Source organism: Tachypleus tridentatus, unplaced genomic scaffold, assembly GCF_004210375.1.
Source record: "Tachypleus tridentatus isolate NWPU-2018 unplaced genomic scaffold, ASM421037v1 Hic_cluster_2, whole genome shotgun sequence".
NCBI lineage: Eukaryota > Metazoa > Arthropoda > Merostomata > Xiphosura > Limulidae > Tachypleus > Tachypleus tridentatus.
Window position 1 is genome coordinate 53,469,827 of NW_027467782.1, and position 12,237 is coordinate 53,482,063.

The window sequence follows — 12,237 nt, forward strand, 5'->3', positions numbered from 1 at the left end:
ACTGTGAGATGCAGTGTTCTATATTATTGTTACTGTAAAGATAGGGTAGTGTTCAATATTATTGTTATTGTAAGATGTAGTTCTGTTCACTATTATTGTTACTGTAAGATGTGGTGGTGGACACTGTCATTGTTACTGTAATATGTGGTAGTGTACACTGTCATTGTTACTGTAAGATGTAGTAGTGTTCACTGTCATTGTTACTGTAATATGTGGTAGTGAACAATGTCATTGTTACTGTAAGATGTAGTAGTGTTCACTGTCATTGTTACTGTAAGATGTAGTAGTGTTCACTGTCATTGTTACTGTAATATGTGGTAGTGTACAATGTCATTGTTACTGTAAGATGTAGTAGTGTTCACTGTCATTGTTACTGTAAGATGTAGTAGTGTTCACTGTCATTGTTACTGTAATATGTGGTAGTGTACACTGTCATTGTTACTGTAAGATGTAGTAGTGTTCACTGTCATTGTTACTGTAAGATGTACGTTGGTGTTCACTGTCATTGTTATTGCAATATGTTGTAGGTGTACACTGTCATTGTTACTGTAAGATGTAGTAGTTTTCACTGTCATTGTTTTTGTAATATGTGGTGAGTGTACCTGTTATTGTTACTATTAAGATGTAGTGTTCACTGTCATTGTTACTGTAATATGTGGTAGTGTACACTGTTATTGTTACTGTAAGATGTAGTGAGTGTTTACTATTATTGTTACTGCATGATGCAGTGTTCAATATTATTGTTACTGCAAGATGTAGTGTTCTATATTATTGTTACTGTAAGATGTTGTTGTGTTCACTAATATTGTTACTGTAATAGCTGTGGTAGTGTTCAATATTGTTGTTACTGTAAGATTTAGTTACTGTACACTGTTATTGTTACTGTAAGGTGTAGTAGTGATTCACTGTTATTGTTACTGTGAGATGTAGTAGTGTTCACTATTATTGTTACTGCAAGATGTAGTGTTCAATATTATTGTTACTGTAACATGTAGTTGTGTTCCACTATTATTGTTACTGTAATATGTTGTAGTATTCAAAATTATTGTTACTGTATGTATGTGGTAGTGTTCAATATTATTGTTACTGTAAGATGTGTTTTATATTAATGTATTACTGTAAGATGTAGTTGTGTTCACTATTATTGTTACTGTATAATGTGGTAGTGTTCAATATTATTGTTACTGTAAGATGTAGTAATGTACACTGTTATTGTTACTGTGAGTATGTGGTAGTGTTCAATATTATTGTTACTGTAATATGTGGTAGTATTCAATCAAAATTATTGTTATTTCACTGTAATATGTGGTAGTGTTCAATATTATTGTTACTGTAAGATGTGTTTTATATTAGTGTTACTGTAAGATGTAGTTGTGTTCACTATTATTGTTACTGTATAATGTGGTAGTGTTCAATATTATTGTTACTGTAAGATGTATTAATGTACACTGTTATTGTTACTTTAATATGTGGTAGTGTTCAATATTATTATTGTTATTGTAAGATGTAGTTGTGTTCACTATTATTGTTACTGTAATATGTGGTAGTGTATAATATTATTATTGTTACTGTAAGACGTAGTAGTGTACAATATTATTGTTATTGTAATATGTGGTAGTGTTCAATATTATTGTTACTGTAAGATGTAGTTGTGTTCACTATTATTGTTATTGCAAGATGTAGTGTTCAATATTATTGTTACTGTAGGATGTAGTATTGTATACTGTTATTGTTACTGTAAAATGTAGTCGTGTACACTGTTATTGTTACTGTAAGATGTAGTAGTGTACACTGTTATTGTTACTGAAGATATGGTAGTGTTCACTATTATTGTTACTGTAACATGTAGTAGTGTTCACTATTATTGTTACTGCAAGATGTAGTGGTGTTCACTATTATTGTTACTGCAAGATGTAGTGTTCTATATTATTGTTTTTGTAACATGTAGTTGTGTTTATTATTATTGTTACTGTAATATGTGGTAGTGTTCAATATTATTGTTAGTGTAAGTTGTAGTAATGTACACTGTTATTGTTACTGTAAGGTGTAGTGGTGTTCACTGTTATTGTTACTCTAAGATGTAGTAGTGTTCACTATTATTGTTACTGCAAGAAGTAGTGTGCAATATTATTGTTACTGTAACATGTAGTTGTGTTCACTATTATTGTTACCGTAATATGTGGTAGGATTGAATATTATTGTTACTGTAAGATGCAGTGTTCTATATTATTGTTACTGTAAGATGCAGTGTTCTATATTATTGTTACTGTAAGATGTGGTAGTGTTCAATATTATTGTTATTGTAAGATGTTGTTCTGTTCACTATTGTTATTGTAAGATGTGGTAGTGTTCAATATTATTGTTACTGCAAGATGTAGTGTTCAATATTATTGTTACTGTAAGATGTAGTTGTGTTTACTATTATTGTTACTGTAAGATGTGGTGGTGGACATTGTCATTGTTACTGTAATATGTGGTAGTGTACACTGTCATTGTTACTGTAAGATGTAGTAGTGTTCACTGTCATTGTTACTGTAATATGTGGTAGTGAACAATGTCATTGTTACTGTAAAGATGTAGTAGTGTTCACTGTCAATTTGTTACTGTAAGATGTAGTAGTGTTCACTGTCATTGTTACTGTAATATGTGGTAGTGTACAATGTCATTGTTACTGTAAGATGTAGTAGTGTTCACTGTCATTGTTACTGTAAGATGTAGTAGTGTTCACTGTCATTGTTACTGTAATATGTGGTAGTGTACACTGTCATTGTTACTGTAAGATGTGAAGTAGTGTTCACTGTCATTGTTACTGTAAGATGTAGTAGTGTTCACTGTCATTGTTATTGCAATATGTTGTAGTGTACACTGTCATTGTTACTGTAAGATGTAGTAGTTTTCACTGTCATTGTTGCTGTAATATGTGGTAGTGTACACTGTTATTGTTACTGTAAGATGTAGTGTTCACTGTCATTGTTACTGTAATATGTGGTAGTGTACACTGTTATTGTTTGCTGTAAAGATGTAGTAGTGTTTACTATTATTGTTACTGCAAGATGTAGTGTTCAATATTATTGTTACTGTAAGATGTAGTTGTGTTCACTGTTATTGTTACTGTAATATGTGGTAGTGTTCGATATTATTGTTACTGTAAGATGTAGTTGTGTTTATTATTATTGTTACTGTAATATGTGGTAGTGTTCACTGTTATTGTTACTCTAAGATGTAGTAGTGTTCACTATTATTGTTACTGCAAAGTAGTTAGTGTGCAATATTATTGTTACTGTAACATGTAGTTGTGTTCACTATTATTGTTACCGTAATATGTAGGTAGGGTTCAATATTATTGTTACTGTAAGATGCAGTGTTCTATATTATTGTTACTGTGAGATGCAGTGTTCTATATTATTGTTACTGTGAGATGCAGTGTTCTATATTATTGTTACTGTAAGATAGGGTAGTGTTCAATATTATTGTTATTGTAAGATGTAGTTCTGTTCACTATTATTGTTACTGTAAGATGTGGTGGTGGACACTGTCATTGTTACTGTAATATGTGGTAGTGTTCACTGTCATTGTTACTGTAAGATGTAGTAGTGTTCACTGTCATTGTTACTGTAATATGTGGTAGTGAACAATGTCATTGTTACTGTAAGATGTAGTAGTGTTCACTGTCATTGTTACTGTAAGATGTAGTAGTGTTCACTGTCATTGTTACTGTAATATGTGGTAGTGTACAATGTCATTGTTACTGTAAGATGTAGTAGTGTTCACTGTCATTGTTACTGTAAGATGTAGTAGTGTTCACTGTCATTGTTACTGTAAAAGATGTGGTAGTGTTACACTGTCATTGTTACTGTAAGATGTAGTAGTGTTCACTGTCATTGTTACTGTAAGATGTAGTAGTGTTCACTGTCATTGTTATTGCAATATGTTGTAGTGTACACTGTCATTGTTACTGTAAGATGTAGTAGTGTTTACTATTATTGTTACTGCATGATGCAGTGTTCAATATTATTGTTACTGCAAGATGTGAGTGTTCTATATTATTGTTACTGTAAGATGTTGTTGTGTTCACTAATATTGTTGACACTGTAATATGTGGTAGTGTTCAATATTATTGTTACTGTAAAGATTTAGTACTGTACACTGTTATTGTTACTGTAAGGTGTAGTAGTGTTCACTGTTATTGTTACTGTGGGGATGTAGTAGTGTTCACTATTATTGTTACTGCAAGATGTAGTGTTCAATATTATTGTTACTGTAACATGTAGTTGTGTTCACTATTATTGTTACTGTAATATGTTGTAGTATTCAAAATTATTGTTACTGTAATATGTGGTAGTGTTCAATATTATTGTTACTGTAAGATGTGTTTTATATTAATGTTACTGTAAGATGTAGTTGTGTTCACTATTATTGTTACTGTATAATGTGGTAGTGTTCAATATTATTGTTACTGTAAGATGTAGTAATGTACACTGTTATTGTTACTGTAGGTATGTGGGTAGTGTTCAATATTATTGTTACTGTAATATGTGGTGAGTATTCAAAATTATTGTTACTATGTAATATGTGGTAGTGTTCAATATTATTGTTACTGTAAGATGTGTTTTATATTAGTGTTACTGTAAGATGTAGTTGTGTTCACTATTATTGTTACTGTATAATGTGGTAGTGTTCAATATTATTGTTACTGTAAGATGTATTAATGTACACTGTTATTGTTACTTTAATATGTGGTAGTGTTCAATATTATTGTTATTGTAAGATGTAGTTGTGTTCACTATTATTGTTACTGTAATATGTGGTAGTGTATAATATTATTGTTACTGTAAGACGTAGTAGTGTACAATATTATTGTTATTGTAATATGTGGTAGTGTTCAATATTATTGTTACTGTAAGATGTAGTTGTGTTCACTATTATTGTTATTGCAAGATGTAGTGTTCAATATTATTGTTACTGTAGGATGTAGTATTGTATACTGTTATTGTTACTGTAAAATGTAGTCGTGTACACTGTTATTGTTACTGTAAGATGTAGTAGTGTACACTGTTATTGTTACTGAAGATATGGTAGTGTTCACTATTATTGTTACTGTAACATGTAGTAGTGTTCACTATTATTGTTACTGCAAGATGTAGTGGTGTTCACTATTATTGTTACTGCAAGATGTAGTGTTCTATATTATTGTTTTGTAACATATAGTTGTGTTTATTATTATTGTTACTGTAATATGTGGTAGTGTTCAATATTATTGTTAGTGTAAGTTGTAGTAATGTACACTGTTATTGTTACTGTAAGGTGTAGTGGTGTTCACTGTTATTGTTACTCTAAGATGTAGTAGTGTTCACTATTATTGTTACTGCAAGAAGTAGTGTGCAATATTATTGTTACTGTAACATGTAGTTGTGTTCACTATTATTGTTACCGTAATATGTGGTAGGATTGAATATTATTGTTACTGTAAGATGCAGTGTTCTATATTATTGTTACTGTAAGATGCAGTGTTCTATATTATTGTTACTGTAAGATGTGGTAGTGTTCAATATTATTGTTACTGTAAGATGTGTTTTATATTAGTGTTACTGTAAGATGTAGTTGTGTTCACTATTATTGTTACTGTATAATGTGGTAGTGTTCAATATTATTGTTACTGCAAGATGTAGTGTTCAATATTATTGTTACTGTAAGATGTAGTTGTGTTTACTATTATTGTTACTGTAAGATGTGGTGGTGGACATTGTCATTGTTACTGTAATATGTGGTAGTGTACACTGTCATTGTTACTGTAAGATGTAGTAGTGTTCACTGTCATTGTTACTGTAATATGTGGTAGTGAAAAATGTCATTGTTACTGTAAGATGTAGTAGTGTTCACTGTCATTGTTACTGTAAGATGTAGTAGTGTTCACTGTCATTGTTACTGTAATATGTGGTAGTGTACAATGTCATTGTTACTGTAAGATGTAGTAGTGTTCACTGTCATTGTTACTGTAAGATGTAGTAGTGTTCACTGTCATTGTTACTGTAATATGTGGTAGTGTACACTGTCATTGTTACTGTAAGATGTAGTAGTGTTCACTGTCATTGTTACTGTACGATGTAGTAGTGTTCACTGTCATTGTTATTGCAATATGTTGTAGTGTACACTGTCATTGTTACTGTAAGATGTAGTAGTTTTCACTGTCATTGTTGCTGTAATATGTGGTAGTGTACACTGTTATTGTTACTGTAAGATGTAGTGTTCACTGTCATTGTTACTGTAATATGTGGTAGTGTACACTGTTATTGTTACTGTAAGATGTAGTAGTGTTTACTATTATTGTTACTGCAAGATGTAGTGTTCAATATTATTGTTACTGTAAGATGTAGTTGTGTTCACTGTTATTGTTACTGTAATATGTGGTAGTGTTCGATATTATTGTTACTGTAAGATGTAGTTGTGTTTACTATTATTGTTACTGTAAGATGTAGTTGTGTTCACTATTATTGTTACTGTAAGATGTAGTGTTCAATATTATTGTTACTGTAAGATGTTGTTGTGTTTACTATTATTGTTACTGTAGGATGTGGTAGTGTTCAATATTATTGTTACTGTAAGGTGTAGCGGTGTTCACTGTTATTGTTACTGTAAGATGTAATGTTCAATATTATTGTTACTGTAACATGTAGTTGTGTTCACTGTTATTGTTACTGTAATATGTGGTAGTGTTCAATTTTGTTGTTACTGTAAGATGTGGTAGTGTACACTGTTATTGTTACTGTAATATGTCGTTGTGTTCACTATTATTGTTACTGTAATATGTGGTAGTGTTCAATATTATTGTTACTGTAATATGTCGTTGTGTTCACTATTATTGTTACTGTAATATGTGGTAGTGTTCAATATTATTGTTACTGTAAGATGTAGTTGTGTTCACTATTATTGTTACTGTAATATGTGGTAGTGTTCAATATTATTGTTACTGTAAGATGTAGTTGTGTTTACTATTATTGTTACTGTAAGATGTGGTGGTGGACACTGTCATTGTTACTGTAATATGTGGTAGTGTACACTGTCATTGTTACTGCAAAATGTAGTAGTGTTCACTGTCATTGTTACTGTAATATGTGGTAGTGTACACTGTCATTGTTACTGTAATATATGGTAGTGTACACTGTCATTGTTAATGTAAGATGTAGTAGTGTTCACTGTAATTGTTACTGTAAGATGTAGTAGTGTTCACTGTTATTGTTACTGTAATATGTGGTGGTGTAAACTGTCATTGTTACTGTAAGATGTAGTAGTGTTCACTGTTATTGTTGCTGTAATATGTGGTAGTGTACACTGTTATTGTTACTGTAAGATGTAGTGTTCACTGTGATTGTTACTGTAATATGTGGTAGTGTACACTGTTATTGTTACTGTAAGATGTAGTAGTGTTCACTATTATTGTTACTGCAAGATGTAGTGTTCAATATTATTGTTACTGTAAGATGTAGTTGTGTTCACTCTTATTGTTACTGTAATATGTGGTAGTGTTCAATATTATTGTTACTGTAGGATGTAGTAGTGTACACTGTTATTGTTACTGTAAGATGTAGTAGTGTACAATATTATTGTTACTGTAAGATGTAGTAGTGTACACTGTTATTGTTACTGTAAGATGTGGTAGTGTACACTGTTAGTGTTACTGTAAGGTGTAGTAGTGTTCACTGTTATTGTTATTGTAAGATGTAGTAGTGTTTATTATTATTGTTACTGTAATATGTGGTAGTGTTCAATATTATTGTTACTGTAAGATGTAGTTGTGTTCACTATTATTGTTACTGTAAGATGTAGTAGTGTTCACTGTCATTGTTACTGTAATATGTGGTAGTGTACACTGTCATTGTTACTGTAAGATGTAGTAGTGTACACTGTCATTGTTACTGTAAGATGTAGTAGTGTTCACTGTCATTGTTACTGTAATATGTGGTAGTGTACACTGTTAGTGTTACTGTAAGATGTAGCGTTCACTGTCCTTGTTACTGTAATATGTGGTAGTGTTCAATATTTTTGTTACTGTAAGATGTAGTAGTGTGCACTGTTATTGTTACTGTAATATGTGGTAGTGTTCAATATTATTGTTATTGTAAGATGTAGTTCTGTTCACTATTATTGTTACTGTAATATGTGGTAGTGTTCAATATTATTGTTACTGTAATATGTAGTTGTGTTCACTATTATTGTTACTGTAATATGTGGTAGTGTTCAATATTATTGTTACTGTAAGATGTAGTTGTGTTCACTATTATTGTTACTGCAAGATGTAGTGTTCAGTATTATTGTTACTGTAACATGTAGTTGTGTTCACTATTATTGTTACTGTAATATGTGGTAGTGTTCAATATTATTGTTACTGTAAGATGTAGTTGTGTTTACTATTATTTTTACTGTAAGATGTGGTGGTGGACACTGTGAATGTTACTGTAGTATGTGGTAGTGTACACTGTCATTGTTACTGTAAGATGTAGTAGTGTTCACTGTCATTGTTACTGTAATATGTGGTAGTGTTCAATATTATTGTTACTGTAATATGTGGTAGTATTCAATATTATTGTTACTGTAAGGTGTAGTAGTGTTCACTGTTACTGTTACTGCAAGATGTAGTAGTGTTCACTATTATTGTTACTGCAAGATGTAGTGTTCAATATTATTGTTACTGTAAGATGTAGTTGTGTTCACTATTATTGTTACTGTAATATGTGGTAGTGTTCGATATTATTGTTACTGTAAGATGTAGTTGTGTTTACTATTATTGTTACTGTAAGATGTGGTAGTGTACACTGTTATTGTTACTGTAATATGTAGTTGTGTTGACTATTATTGTTACTGTAATATGTAGTTGTGTTCACTATTATTGTTACTGTAATATGTAGTGTGCACTATTATTGTTACTGTAATATGTGGTAGTGTTCAATATTATTGTTATTGTAAGATGTAGTAGTGTTCACTGTTATTGTTACTGTAAGATGTTGTGTTCAATATTATTGTTAATGTAAGATGTAGTAGTGTTCAATATTATTGTTATTGTAAGATGTAGTTGTGTTCATTATTATTGTCTCTATACGCTTCATATTTTACAGTTAATAGTAACCAATATGTTGGTGTTACTACTTAACACATTTTTTCCTGTGTTTATAACAATAGAATAATGTTACCATCACAAATGGGGTATTTGGGATTCTTCCAGAACTGGACTTGATACCTTGTTCCTTCCCTTGCCCTAGTGTACACATTAACAGTTGGTAAGTACAGCTCTCCTTACCACAGTGTATACACTAACAGTTGGTAAGTACAACTCTCCTTACCCCAGTGTATACATCAACAGTTGGTAAGTACAGCTCTCTTTACCCCAGTGTACACACTAACAGTTGGTAAGTACAGCTCTCCTTACCCCAGTGTGTACATCAACAGTTGGTAAGTACAGATCTCCTTACCCAGTGTATATCAACAGTTGGTAAGTACATATCTCCTTACCCAGTGTACACACTAACAGTTGGTAAGTACAGCTCTCCTTACCACAGTGTACACACTAACAGTTGGTAAGTACAGCTCTCCTTACCCCAGTGTACACACTAACAGTTGGTAAGTACAGGTCTCCTTACCCCAGTGTACATATTAACAGTTGGTAAGTACAGCTCTCCTTACCACAGTGTATACACTAACAGTTGGTAAGTACAGCTCTCCTTACCACAGTGTACACACTAACAGTTGGTAAGTACAGCTCTCCTTACCCAGTGTATAGATCAACAGTTGGTAAGTACAGCTGTCCCTTACCCAGTGTATACACTAACAGTTGGTAAGGTAATTACAGCTCTCCCTTACCCCAGTGTATACATCAACAGTTGGTAAGTATAGATCTCCTTACCCAGTGTACACACTAACAGTTGGTAAGTACAGCTCTCTTTACCCCAGTGTACACACTAACAGTTGGTTAGTACAGCTCTCCTTTCCCCAGTCTATACATCAACAGTTGGTAAGTACAGCTGTCCTTTCCCTAGTGTACACACACACACTTTGTAAGTACAGCTCTCCTTATTCCAGTGTACACACTAACAGTTGGTAAGTACAGCTCTCCGTACTCCAGTGTATACATCAATAGTTGGTAAGTACAGCTCTCCGTACTCCAGTGTACACATTAACAGTTGTTAAGTACAGCTCTCCTTACCCCAGTGTACACAGTAACAGTTGGTTAGTACAGCTCTCCTTACCCCAGTCTATACATCAACAGTTGGTAAGTACAGCTGTCCTTTCCCTAGTGTACACACACACACTTGGTAAGTACAGCTCTCCTTACCCCAGTGTACACACTAACAGTTGGTAAGTACAGCTCTCCTTACCCCAGTGTATACATCAACAGTTGGTAAATACAGCTCTCCTTACCCCAGTGTACACACTAACAGTTGGTAAGTACAGCTCTCCGTACTCCAGTGTATACATCAACAGTTGGTAAGTACAGCTCTCCTTACCCCAGTGTACACACTAACAGTTGGTAAGTACATCTCTACTTACCACAGTGTACACACACACAGTTGGTAAGTACAGCTCTCCTTACCACATTGTACACACTAACAGTTGGTAAGTACAGCTCTCCTTACCCCAGTGTACACACTTACAGTTGGTAAGTACAGCTCTCCTTACCCCAGTGTACACACTAACAGTTGGTAAGTACAGATCTCCTTAACGGTAGATGAATCTTTGAAAAGATAAAAACATCCAATTATAAATATACATTTAATTATATCTGTGTAGAATATTTACACCTCGTTATAAAACATCCGTTCTCTTCTTCTGTGTTTAAACATATTTGTTTTAATATATTTTAGTAGAATTTCAAAAGCAACACACTGAATGGGGCACCAAATATAACGTCTTTGGTAGACCATGAAACTCTGAACATCACAAATTCACAATATACATGTAAACATTTACACGGACTACCAGTCTATATGCACTTCAAGTACCTGGTTATTTTAGAATAATTATTATATTACATTTCTGAAGAGACATTACAAATAACTGAAGTTGTTTAAGCATTAACCTCAAGTACATTTATCAAATAAAGACAACAACTCTTTTTTTGGTTACACTCTGGATTTCTCTCTAAATAACCTCACACATACGTCAGTACTGAATTACTGAAAATTACAATTAAGAAACTCAAATGTCTAAGCCACATACACGAAAAGAATCAAACAAACCCAAATGTCCAAGCCACATCGAAGAAAAGAATCAAACAAACTCAAATGTCTAAGCCACATCGAAGTAAAGAATCAAACAAACTCAAATGTCTAAGCCACATCGAAGTAAAGAATCAAACAATCTCAAATGTCTAAGCCACTTAGACGAAAAGAATCAAACAAACTCAAATGTCTAAGCCACTTAGCCGAAAAGAATCAAACAAACTCAAATGTCTAAGCCACTTAGACGAAAAGAATCAAACAAACTCAAATGTCTAAGCCACATCGAAGTAAAGAATCAAACTCAAATGTCTAAGCCACATCGAAGTAAAGAATCAAACAATCTCAAATGTCTAAGCCACTTAGACGAAAAGAATCAAACAAACTCAAATGTCTAAGCCACTTAGACGAAAAGAATCAAACAAACTCAAATGTATAAGCCACATCGAAGAAAAGAATCAAACAAACTCAAATGTCTAAGCCACATCGAAGAAAAGAATCAAACAAACTCAAATGTCTAAGCCACATCGAAGTAAAGAATCAAACAAACTCAAATGTCTAAGCCACATCGAAGAAAAGAATCAAACAAACTCAAATGTCTAAGCCACATCGAAGAAAAGAATCAAACAAACTCAAATGTCTAAGCCACATCGAAGAAAAGAATCAAATAAACTCAAATGTCTAAGCCACATACACGAAAAGAATAAAACTCAAATGTCTAAGTCACATATACGAAAGGAATCAAACAAACCCAAATGTCCAAGCCACATCGAAGAAAAGAATCAAACTCAAATGTCTAAGCCACTTAGACGAAAAGAATCAAACAAACTCAAATGTATAAGCCACATAAAAATAAATAACCCCATCATCACCACCAAAGAGATAAAAAAATCAATTTGATTTTTTTTTTCAGGCACTTGTGGGTAAGTGAACGTTACGTCAGGCACTTGTGGGGACAGTGAACATAACGTGACAACAACGAAACACGCAAGGCCGCTATAGCACAAAATCTTAAAAAGAGAAAAAGCCA